We start from the raw sequence: 12,735 nt of genomic DNA on the forward strand, positions 1-12,735 counted from the left end.
TTGATTTTTGTTACATTTTGATTATTCCTCATCGTTAAAAATTCAAAAAAAAAATTTTAATTTGTGTCTTTTCAAGTCAATAATACAGAAAATTGAAGATTTAGAACATACAGCAGAGGAATTACACAGAAAAAGCTGGGCGTTCAAAACGCCCAGTGAGGAAGGAAAACTGGCGTTTAAACGCCAGCCAGGATACCTGGCTGGGCGTTTAACGCCCAAAAGGGTAGCATTCTGGGCGTTAAATGCCAGAATGGATACCATTCTGGGCGTTTAACGCCAGGATGGCACAAGAGGGAAGATTTTGTTTTTAATTCAAATTTTTTTCAAGTTTTCATAATTTTTCAAAATCAAATCTTTTTCAAATCATATCTTTTCAATCATATATTTTCAAAATCAATTTCTTTCCACTTTTCAAAAATACTTGCTAACAATTAATGATTTGATTTAACATCTCAATTATGTTGCCTTTTCTATTTAGAAAGGTTTAATGTCTGAATCATATCTTTTAAATTTCTTGTTAGCCAAGTCATTAATTTTCAAAATCAAATCTTTTTAAATTATTTTTCAAATCATATCTCCTCAATCATATCTTTTTAAAACCATAATTTTTCAATCATATCTTTTTAATCACATCTTTTTCAAAATAGTTTTCAATCATATCTTTTTAATTTCTAATTTCAAAATCTTTTTCAAAAATCACTTAACTTCTTTCCCACTCTTAGTTTTCGAAAATCATCAATCAATTTTCAAAAATTCCTTCAAAATCTTTTACTTTAATTTTCGAAAATTTCTTCCCCTCTTCTCACATCCTTCTATTTATGGACTAACACTCCTCCTCAATGCACAATTCGAACTCTATCTTTCTTGATAAGTTCGAATTCTTCTACCTCTTCCTTCTATTCTTCTTTTCCTCTGACACCACAAGGAATCTCTATACTGTGACATAGAGGATTCCATACTTTCTTGTTCTCTTCTCTTTCATATGAGCAGGAGCAAAGACAAAAGCATTCTTGTTGAGGCTGACCCTGAACCTGAAATGACCTTGAAGCGAAAGCTAAGAGAAGCTAAAGCACAACTCCCTGTAGAGGACCTAACAGAAATCTTCAAAGAAGAAGAACCCATGGCAGCCGAAAACAACAACAATGCCAACAATGCAAGGAAGGTGCTGGGTGACTTTACTACACCTACTCCCGACTTCTATAGGAGAAGCATCTCTATCCCTGCCATTGGAGCAAACAACTTTGAGCTTAAGCCTCAATTAGTTTCTCTAATGCAAGAGAATTGCAAGTTCCATGGACTTCCATTGGATGATCCTCATCAGTTTTTAGCTGAATTCTTGCAAATCCGTGACACTGTCAAGACTAATGGGGTTGACCCTGAGGTCTACAGACTTATGCTATTCCCTTTTACTGTAAGAGACAGAGCTAGGATATGGTTGGACTCACAACCTAAAGAAAGCCTGAACTCTTGGGAAAATCTAGTCAATGCCTTCTTGGCAAAGTTCTTTCCACCTCAAAAATTGAGTAAGCTTAGAGTGGAAGTCCAAACCTTCAGACAGAAGGAAGGTGAATCCCTCTATGAAGCTTGGGAAAGATACAAACAATTGATCAGAAAGTGTCCTTCTGACATGCTTTCTGAATGGAGCATCATATGTATCTTCTATGATGGTCTGTCTGAACTGTCCAAGATGTCATTGGACAGCTCTGCTGGAGGATCTCTTCATCTGAAGAAGACGCCTGCAGAAGCTCAAGAACTCATTGAAATGGTTGCAAATAACCAATTCATGTACACTTCTGAAAGGAATCCTGTGAACAATGGGACGAATCAGAAGAAAGGAGTTCTTGAGATTGATACTCTGAATGCCATATTGGCTCAGAACAAAATATTGACTCAGCAAGTCAATATGATTTCTCAAAGTCTGTCTGGAATACAAGCTGCACCAGGCAGTACTAAGGACGCCTTATCTGAAGAAAAAGCTTATGATCCTGAGAACCCTTCAATGGAAGAGGTGAATTACATGGGAGAATCATATGGAAACACCTATAATCCTTCATGGAGAAATCATCCAAATCTCTCATGGAAGGATCAACAGAGACCTCAACAAGGTTTCAATAACAATAATGGTGGAAGAAACAGGTTTGGAAATGGCAAGCCTTTTCCATCATCTTCTCAGCAACAGACAGAGAATTCTAAGCAGAGCCACTCTGACTTAGCAACCATGGTCTCTGATCTAATCAAAACCACTCAAAGTTTCATGACTGAAACAAGGTCCTCCATTAGAAACTTGGAGGCACAAGTGGGTCAGCTGAGTAAGAAAATTACTGAACTCCCTCCTAATACTCTTCCAGGCAATACAGAAGAGAATCCAAAAGGAGAGTGTAAGGCCATCAACATGGCCGAATTTAGAGAGGAGAAAGAGGCAATGAGTACCACTGAGGAAAACCTCAATGGACGTCCACTGGCCTCCAATGAGTTCCCTAATGAGGAACCATGGGAATCTGAGGCTCACACTGAGACCATAGAGATTCCATTGGAATTACTTCTGCCATTCATGAGCTCTGATGAGTATTCTTCCTCTGAAGAGAATGAAGATATCACTGAAGAGCAAGATGCTAAAAACCTTGGAGCAATCATGAAGCTAAATGACAAGTTATTTGGTAATGAGACTTGGGAGGATGAACCCCCTTTGCTCACCAAAGAACTGGATGACTTGACTAGGCAGAGATTACCTCAAAAGAGACAGGACCCTGGGAAGTTCTCAATACCTTGTACCATAGGCACCATGACCTTTGAGAAGGCTCTGTGTGACCTAGAGTCAAGCATAAACCTTATGCCTCTCTCTGTAATGGAGAAGCTAGGGATCTTTGAGGTACAAGCTGCAATAATCTCACTAGAGATGGCAGACAATTCAAGAAAATAAGCATATGGACTTGTAGAGAATGTTCTGGTAAAGGTTGAAAACCATTACACCCCTGCTGATTTCATAGTCCTAGAGACTGGGAAGTGCATGGATGAATCCATCATCCTTGGCAGACCCTTCCTAGCTACAGCAAAGGCTGTGATTGATGTTGACAGAGGAGAATTGATCATTCAAGTGAATGAAGAATCCTTTGTGTTTAAGGCTCAAGGATATCCCTCTGTAACCATGGAGAGGAAGCATGAAGAGCTTCTCTCAAAACAGAGGCAAACAGAGCCCCCACAATCAAACTCTAAGTTTGGTGTTGGGAGGCCACAACCAACTTCTAAGTTTGGTGTTGGGAGGTTCCAACATTGCTCTGAACATCTGTGAGGCTCCATGAGAGCCCACTATCAAGCTACTGACATTAAAGAAGCGCTTATTGGGAGGCAACCCAATGTTATATTTATCTATTTTCCTTTATTATTTTATGTTTTTTTTTAGGTTGATGATCATGGGAAGTCACAAAATTAATTGAAAAAGTAATAACAGAATGAAAAATAGAAAAAAAATAGCACACCCTGGAGGAAAACTTGCTGGCATTTAAACGCTAGTGAAGACAGCAAAATGGGTGTTTAACGCCCAGTCTGGCACCATTCTGGGCGTTTAACGCCAGAAAAGGGGCACCAGACTGGCGTTTAATGCCAGGAATGGGCAACAAGCTGGCGTTAAACGCCAGAAAGGGGCACCAGCCCGGCGTTTAACGCCAGGATGGGCAAAAAGAGCATTTTTGCTCGCCACTTGGTGCAGGGATGAATTATCCTTGACACCTCAGGATCTGTGGACCCCACAGGATCCCCAACTACCCCACCACTCTCTCTTCTTCACCCATTCACCAATCACCTCAACACCTCTTCCCCAAAACCCCCTCACATATCAAATCCCACCATTCTCTTCACCACTCACATCCATCCTTCATAAAACCCCACCTACCTCACCATTCAAATTCAAACCACTTTCCCTTTCAACCCACCCATAATGGCCGAACCATACACCCCCTCTCCACTCCTATATAAACCCATCTTCACTCCTTCATTTTCACACAACCTAAACACTACTTCTCCCCCTTGGCCGAAACATAAAGCCTCCCTCCATCTCCTCTATTTCTTCTTCTTATACTCTCTTCTCCCTTCTTTTGCTCGAGGACGAGCAAACCTTCTAAGTTTGGTGTGGTAAAAGCATTGCTTTTTGTTTTTCCATAACCATTTATGGCACCTAAGGCCGGAGAAACCTCTAGAAAGAGGAAAGGGAAGGCAAAATCTTCCACCTCCGAGTCATGGGAGATGGAGAGATTCATCTCAAGGGTGCATCAAGACCACTTCTATGAAGTTGTGGCCATGAAGAAGGTGATCCCCGAGGTCCCTTTCAAACTCAAAAAGAGTGAATATCCGGAAATCCGACATGAGATTCAAAGAAGAGGTTGGGAAGTTCTTACCAACCCCATTCAACAAGTCGGAATCTTAATGGTTCAAGAGTTCTATGCCAATGCATGGATCGCCAAGAACCATGATCAAAGTGTGAACCCGGACCCAAAGAATTCGCTTACAATGGTTCAGGGAAAATGCTTAGATTTTAGTCTGGAAAATATAAGGTTGGCATTCAACTTGCCCATGATGCAAGGAGATGAACACCCTTACACTAGAAGGGTCAACTTTAATCAAAGGTTGGACCAAGTCCTCAAGGGATGCAATTTCCTCCACAAAACTATTGGGAGCAAATCAACACCTCCCTAGGAGAATTGAGTTCCAACATGGGACAACTAAGGGTGGAGCACCAAGAATATTCCATCCTCCTCCATGAAATTAGAGAAGATCAAAGAATCATGAGAGAGGATCAACAAAGACAAGGAAGAGACATTGAGGAGCTAAAGCACTCCATAAGATCTTCAAGAGGAAGAACAAGCCGCCATCACTAAGGTGGACCCATTTTTTAATCTCCTTATTTTTTATTTTTTCTGTTTTTCGAATTTTTCATGCTTATGTTTATCTATATTTGTGTCTTATGATCATTAGTGTCTTAGTGTCTATGCCTTAAAGTTATGAATGTCCTATGAATCCATCACCTTTCTTAAATGAAAAATGTTCTTAATTGAAAAAGAGAAGAATTGCATGAATTTTGAATTTTATAACAGATTAATTATTTTGATGTAGTGGCAATACTTTGACTTCTGAATGTATGCTTGAACAGTGTATATGTCTTTTGAATTTGTTGTTCATGAATGTTGGCTCTTGAAAGAATGATGAAAAAAAGGAGACATGTTACTGAGGATCTGAAAAATCATAAAAATGATTCTTGAAGCAAGAAAAAGCAGTGAATACAAAAAAAAATGAAAAAAAAAGAAAGAAAACGAAAAGGAAAACCATAAAGTCGTGATCCAAGGCAAAAAAAAGAGTGTGCTTAAGAACCCTGGACACCTCTAATTGGGGACTCTAGCAAAGCTGAGTCACAATCTGAAAAGGTTCACCTAGTTATGTGTCTGTGGCATGTATGTATCCGGTGGTAATACTGGAAGACAGAGTGCTTTGTGCCACGGCCAAGACTCACAAAATAGCTGTGTTCAAGAATCATCATACTTAACTAGGAGAATCAATAACACTATCTGGATTCTGAGTTCCTATAGAAGCCAATCATTCTGAATTTCAAAGGATAAAGTGAGATGCCAAAACTGTTCAGAGGCAAAAAGCTAAAAGCCCCGCTCATCTAATTAATACTGATCTTCATAGATGTTTTTGGAATTCATTGCATATTCTCTTCTTTTTATCTTATTTGATTTTCAGTTGCTTGGGGACAAGCAACAATTTAAGTTTGGTGTTGTGATGAGCAGATAATTTATACGCTTTTTAGAATTGTTTTTAGTATGTTTTAGTTAGTTTTTATTATATTTTTATTAGTTTTTAGTTAAAATTCACTTTTCTGGACTTTACTATGAGTTTGTGTGTTTTTCAATGATTTCATGTATTTTCAGGCTGAAATTGAGCGACCTGAGCAAAAATCTGATTCAGAGGCTGAAAAGGACTGCAGATGCTGTTGGATTCTGACCTCCCTGCACTCGAATGGGATTTTCTGGAGCTACAGAAGCCCAATTGGTGCGTTGGAAAGTAGACATTCTGGGCTTTCCATCAATGTCTAATAGTCCATACTTTGCCCGAGCTTTGATGGCCCAAACAGGCGTTCCAAGTCAGCTCAAGAATTCTGGCGTTTAACGCCGGAACTGGCACAAGAATGGGAGTTAAACGCCCAAACTGGCACAAAAGCTGGCGTTTAACTCCAAGAAAAGTCTCTACACATGAAAGCTTCAATGCTCAGCCCAAGCACACACCAAGTGGGCCCAGAAGTGGATTTTTATGTCATTTACTCATCTTTGTAAACCCTAAGCTACTAGTTCTCTACAAATAGGACCTTTTGCTATTGTATTTTTCATCTTTGGATCACTTTAGATCTTTTGATCATCTTTGGACATTTAGTTCTTAGATTATTTGGAACCTGGCCATTCGGCCATGCCTAGACCTTGTTCTTATGTATTTTCAACGGTGGAGTTTCTACACACCATTGATTAAGGTGTGGAGCTCTGCTGTACCTCGAGTATTAATGCAATTACTATTGTTCTTCATTCAATTCAATTTATTCTTGTTATAAGATATCACTTGTTCCTCAACTTGATGAATGTGATGATCCGTGACACTCATCATCATTCTCACCTATGAACGTGTGCCTGACAACTACCTCCGTTCTACCTTAGATTGAGTGGATATCTCTTCGATTCCTTAATCAGAATCTTCGTGGTATAAGCTAGAATTGATGGCGGCATTCAAGAGAATCCAGAAGGTCTAAACCTTGTCTGTGGTATTCTGAGTAGGATTCAAGGATTGAATGACTGTGACGAGCTTCAAACTCCTGAAGGCTGGGCGTTAGTGACAGACGCAAAAGAATCACTGGATTCTATTCCAACTTGATTGAGAACCGACAGATGATTAGCCGTGCTGTGACAGAGCGCATTGAACATTTTCACTGAGAGGACGGGACTGTAGACATTGACAACGGTGATGCCCAACATACAGCTTGCCATGGAAAGGAGTAAGAAGGATTGGATAAAGACAGTAGGAAAGCAGAGAGACGGAAGGGACAAAGCATCTCCATACGCTTATCTGAAATTCTCACCAATGAACTACATAAGTATCTCTATCTTTATTTTATGTTTTATTTATCTTTTAATCATTAATCCTCCATAACCATTTGAATCCGCCTAACTGAGATTTACAAGATGACCATAGCTTGCTTCATACCAACAATCTCCGTGGGATCGACCCTTACTCGCGTAAGGTTTATTACTTGGACGACCCAGTGCACTTGTTGGTTAGTTGTGCAAAGTTATGATAAAGAGTTGAGATTACAATTGAGCGTACCATGTTGATGGCGCCATTGATGATCACAATTTCGTGCACCACATGGTGTGCCTTCTACCATTATATCTGACAGAGATTCTCGTATCACATCAAGGTTCTGGGGAGCCTTTCAGCGTGCATCTGGGACTCAGTTGAGTTTGAGTACTGCATATCACCCTCAGACAAATGGTCAATCAGAAAAAACCATTCAGACCTTGGAGGATATGCTAAGAGCTTATGTTTTGGACCAGCCGGCAAGCTGGGATCGGTATATGCCATTAGTGGAGTTTACTTATAACAATAGCTACCATGCGAGCATCAAAATGGCTCCATATGAGACTCTATATGGCATGAAATGTCAATCTTCGCTATGTTGGTATGAAACTGGAGAAAGAAGTTTATTAGGGCCTGAGATGATAGTTGAAACTACTGAGCAGATAAAGAAGATTCGTAGCCGAATGCTTATAGCCTAGAGCCGTAAGAAAAGTTATGCTAATCAAAGGCAAAAGTCTTTGGAGTTTGAAGAAGGGGAGTATGTCTTTCTGAAGGTTACACCTGTAACGACCCAATTTTCAATATGCCTAAGACATACCGGAAACTGAGTGCTACCAATTTGTCATCCTATTTATTATCTATTATTTATTATATGAGCCTGATTCGTTGTTAAAAATGTAGTTAGTTTGCGGGGTACTTTTTTTTGAAAACGTTTGAATTAATAAACAGAATCATTTATAATCAATTCACAAATAATAACAGATAAAATAATTATATACAACCACACATAAATACATCACAAGTAGTAGACAACATTTAGTGATTTAGCCTTTATTAGAGTATAGACTATTAGTTAGAACACTCATATATATATATATATATATATATATATATATATATATATATATATATATATATATATATACAACATCCCAGGCCCTAACCTATTCAAGAAGTCCCTAAGCTGGCACCCAGGCTAGCCTAGACTCTATACTCACCTAGTCCCTCTAAACTACTAAAGCGAGGGAAAGTACGTTCTAAGTCTTCAAAACTCAAGTCAGGTGGAACGTCATCAAAAGGTGGAAGGTCTTCTATCACTCTTATGCACGATCAGTCATTGCCATATGACGTCACTCTAGTACCTCAACAAGTAGCCACATAACAAGAGTCTCGTACACAAGATTTAGGTTAAAGTTTGCGTACAAACGGGATGCAGACGTTGGCTGGTCTCATCGTATATACATATGAACAGAGAACGGGATTCTCTCTAGACCCAGAAGACTACCTAGAGCGGAATCCACTTTACGGACGGTCATCAGCGAGCTACGGGAGGGTACTCATGCTTCCATCTGGAGGGAAAAGGGAGAGAGAAAGGGTAAAAACTGGGGAGTTCTTAGTAGGGCCGGGGTTATTAGTTACGTTCATTAATTCTGTGTTGTTTGGTAGACGAATAACAGAATATAGAAAAGTAGTAAATAGAAGACAGATAAATAGAAAAAATAGAGAAAACAGAAAACAGATCACAAACAGAAGAATACAAGAAAGTAAAACATATAAACAAACACGGAGAATAGAATACAAACAAAGAAAGCGTACATTCATGCAACAATCATAATAGAGAAAATGCATAACCAAGTATGATGCATGTCTGTCCTAGCGCAGGTAATGAGCTCATCTGTCGGTTTCTACCCGCTCCCGACGTAACCTGAAGTGGTTGAAACGGGTATGGCTTTCCAGTTGGCTATACCCCTGTGTACAGGAAATAACCCCTCTGCCACCACAGGGTCCACTGCACATAGGAAATAACACATCTTCCACGGCAGGGACGTATGCCGACACACCTTCTGTATACAGGAAATAATCCCTCTGCCATTACAGAAATGGAACAGGTGGTCACGGTACTTCTGTAGCAGGAAATAACCCCTCAGCCTTACAGAATTAAATATGGATCGGTACCGCATGAAAGCATTCTCAGTGGTCGCACCACCATCTATCTGACTGCCTCAATGCAGCAGATGAACAAACAAATAACTTTGGAGTTGCCTTAAAGCAACAAATAAACAAACAAGCACCTCTTGGGTTGCTTTAAGCAACAAATGACCCTTCAACAGGTCCTCTGCTTTTTATCATACCACTCTTTTCTCTTTTTCTCTTTACTCTTCTCTGATTACTCTTTTCTCTGTATCTCTTTACTTTTCTCTAATTTCTCTGTTTAACGTATGTATTTAAAGCTTATGTAAATTTCGGTATGAATAGTTAGCCTGTCCCAAGTATAGGTTCATTAAGTCTATACTGAAACAGTTTAACTTTTCATACAATACCTAACCCTAGTCGCAACTCAAAGACTAACTATGTTGCCCTAGTTCGTTCGCTAGTCTCTGTCTATTTTTCTGTCATTAATTCTTTACAGACTTTTACTTCGATTTTTATCTTTTTTTCAACTTTTTATCTTTTATTTATCTTTGCCTCACTACTATGTTCTTACCACTCCCTAAGTATCTTATGAAGGTAATTATGCAATCCTGCGCTTAAAGCTGTCTTTCTAAAGCTTTTACAGAAAACTCCCTTTTCCGTATTATTTTATTATTTTTATTAAAATATTATTTTTAATTAAATATTATTATTTAATATTTTATTATTATTTATTATTTTATTATTAATTTTCGAAAATTAACTTACCTTTTACTTTAACCTTTAAAATTCACTTTTTACCACCCGTAACTTTTAATATTTCTACTTTAACCACCCTAACTTTCAGATATTACTAAATAACCCCTTAAACACCAAAATTTTTACTTCCTTGCCCTTTTAAGGATCTAAAGCCTATTCTAAATTGTTCTTCATCATACTCAAAGTGTTCTTCATGTTCTTCATAAATTCTTCAGATTCTTTCTTTGTTTTTACCCGTTTTTCAGTCTTTTCAGCATCCAATTTTAACCAAAATTCAAAATAAATTCCCAGCTACTGAAACCCCATATTTTCTACATGTTTTAAACATAAATTGAACCTCAATTTAAGCTCTAGGGTTCGTTTTTCCAGAAGCCACAAGAACACACATTCATAGCTTGAATTTCATCAAATTTCATCAAAATTTCACCAAATTTTCACCAAGAATCAATCATATATGCAACCAATTTTTAGTACAGCAAAATTATACAACATTCACAAAACTCAAACACAAATAATCAAGATTAATTTCGTGACACCCTACCTTGATTTGCTGCTCCAAATCCGGTTACTCTTTGAAGTGTTCTTAAAGCACTTTTTCCTCCTAAATCACATCAAGAACAACTTTAAATCCACAAATCCTCAACTGATCAAATCTCTCTCAGCATGTTAGGAAGGGATATCTCACCTTAGACTTGCTGGAAATTAACATTTCTTGGCCCTCAAGTCAAGTTAAGTATGATTCCTAAGGAAGAACATCAAGAAAACACATGTTTAAGCATGTTTCCTTGAAAACCGAATTGAAAGGGGAAAGGAACAGCCATCTCACCTTATTTCAAGCTTTGATAAGTTATATGGTTATGTAGAGGAAGAAGAGAGGATCATTTTGGTGAAATCGGAATTTTGATTTGAGTTTAGTTCAGAAGAAATCAAGCTTTGAAGATTAAGTGTTCATGAAAGTTTCTCTCTTTTCTCTCTTGTTATTTTCGGCCAAAAGGGTGTAAATGACCAGCCTTGGAGTGTCTTGGGGTGTAGGGTGAGTTGTGATTGGTTGGCTTGGAGGTGGATTAAAATAATATTAAAATATCTCAGGTGTATAACTACTAAAACTAGATGTATCGGAACACTTGTAAAAACATCTCTAAAAATTATTTTCTGAGCTACTAGCATAAATGACACTAGTAACATATTTATTGTGAGAATAAAACATGTATAATGAGGCCTTAGCATTGCTAAAGTCATCAGAGAGTGCTAGTGCTAAGCTGCACTAGTAAACTGTGAACCCGGTTAAACCGATTTTCTATTTTTAACTAAAATAGACCACGTAACCTTATAATATCATTTATGAAGCTTTTAATACTAATATAATGATAATATTATCCTATTATCTCTCTTCTCTAATGAATTGGGTCTGGTTCGTCAAACTGAGACTATTTATGAAAAATCTAATCAAAATTCCTAACCGATACGGTTTAAAAACTAGGTTCTATGTGACCGTGTTATCGAGCTTGCCTCAAAAAGGTTCTAGCTTAAAGATGATATAATGACAATGAGGATTGAGATACTTGATGATATATCAGAGGTTCTCCCCTTAGCGATCCTCCAGAGTTCTCTATACTTTCAGAAAAGATCTTGCGTACTCGAAAACCGTGGTTATTACAACACCAACCACCAGAGTGGGAAAAACTATTAATACTAAGAAACTGAATCCCCTTTATATTGGGTCATTTGAGATCCTGAAAAGAACTGGGCCGGTGGCTTATAGAATTGCCTTACCGCCGTATCTTTCAAACTTGCACGACGTGTTTCATGTATCAAAACTTCGGAAGTATACTCCTGATGCAAATCATGTTATAGAACTGGAACTAATCCAAGTGAGAGAAGATCTAACACTCCAGTAATTTTGGTGAGAACTGAAGACACTAGCGTTAAATGATTATGCAGTAAGGAAGTATCACTGGTAAAATTAGCTTGGAGTCGAGCTGGTATTGAGGAACATACTTGGGAACTCGAATTAGATATGCGAAAAGACTACCCACATCTCTTTTTAGGTAACTGAATATGAATTTTGAGGACAAAATTCTTTGTTAGGTGGGTAGGATGTAAATCCTGTTAAATTAGTAAGTAATTAGTCGATAAATTTGTTTTTAATAAAGAATGTTAGAAATGTGAATATTATTTCAAATTAGGAAAGAGCTCATCGAAACGAAAATTTTGATACTAATTTCAAAGAAACCGGTCCAAGATTGGACCGAACAGGACGAACTGGTTGAACTGGGCTCAAACTGGGCCCGTGGGCCCAACCGGTTCAACAATTAAATGAACCCAAGCTCTTTCTTCTCCCTCATTTCAGCATAAACGAAGTTGAAGGCTTCTAGTGGAAAAGAGAAACGAAAAAATTCCCGAATCCTTCTGGAAAATTTCAACCCAACGTAACTTCTCCGTCTGAGCTCCGATCGCCGCACCGTTTGTGGCCATGCAACCACCACGTCGAGCTCTATGTTTCTACCAGAAAAATTTCATCGGTAAACCATTAATCATTCCCAGCCACTCTTTTCCCTTAATTTTTTAAAAAATTGGAAGAGATGTTGAATTTCTTTAATTTATGATGTTTTAGGATCCAATTAGCTTGAGGAAAACGTTCACTCTTGCTTATGTGAAGCTTGGGTAAGGTGAGAATATCATAAATCCTATTTAATTCTCTGAATTTATGTTTCAGATATTAAATTGGGTATA

General features: G+C 38.1%; 1 non-coding gene across 1 annotated transcript; it reads right to left on the reverse strand.

Annotated features, from left to right (window-relative positions):
* Window positions 1-1,525: 1,525 nt before the first annotated feature.
* On the reverse strand, window positions 1,526-1,633 carry LOC130952684 (small nucleolar RNA R71). Its single transcript, XR_009074862.1, has one exon. It is a non-coding gene; the product is annotated as a small nucleolar RNA R71 (small nucleolar RNA).
* Between the last annotated feature and the right edge of the window lie 11,102 nt (window positions 1,634-12,735).

Source organism: Arachis stenosperma, chromosome 9 (genome assembly GCF_014773155.1).
Source record: "Arachis stenosperma cultivar V10309 chromosome 9, arast.V10309.gnm1.PFL2, whole genome shotgun sequence".
NCBI lineage: Eukaryota > Viridiplantae > Streptophyta > Magnoliopsida > Fabales > Fabaceae > Arachis > Arachis stenosperma.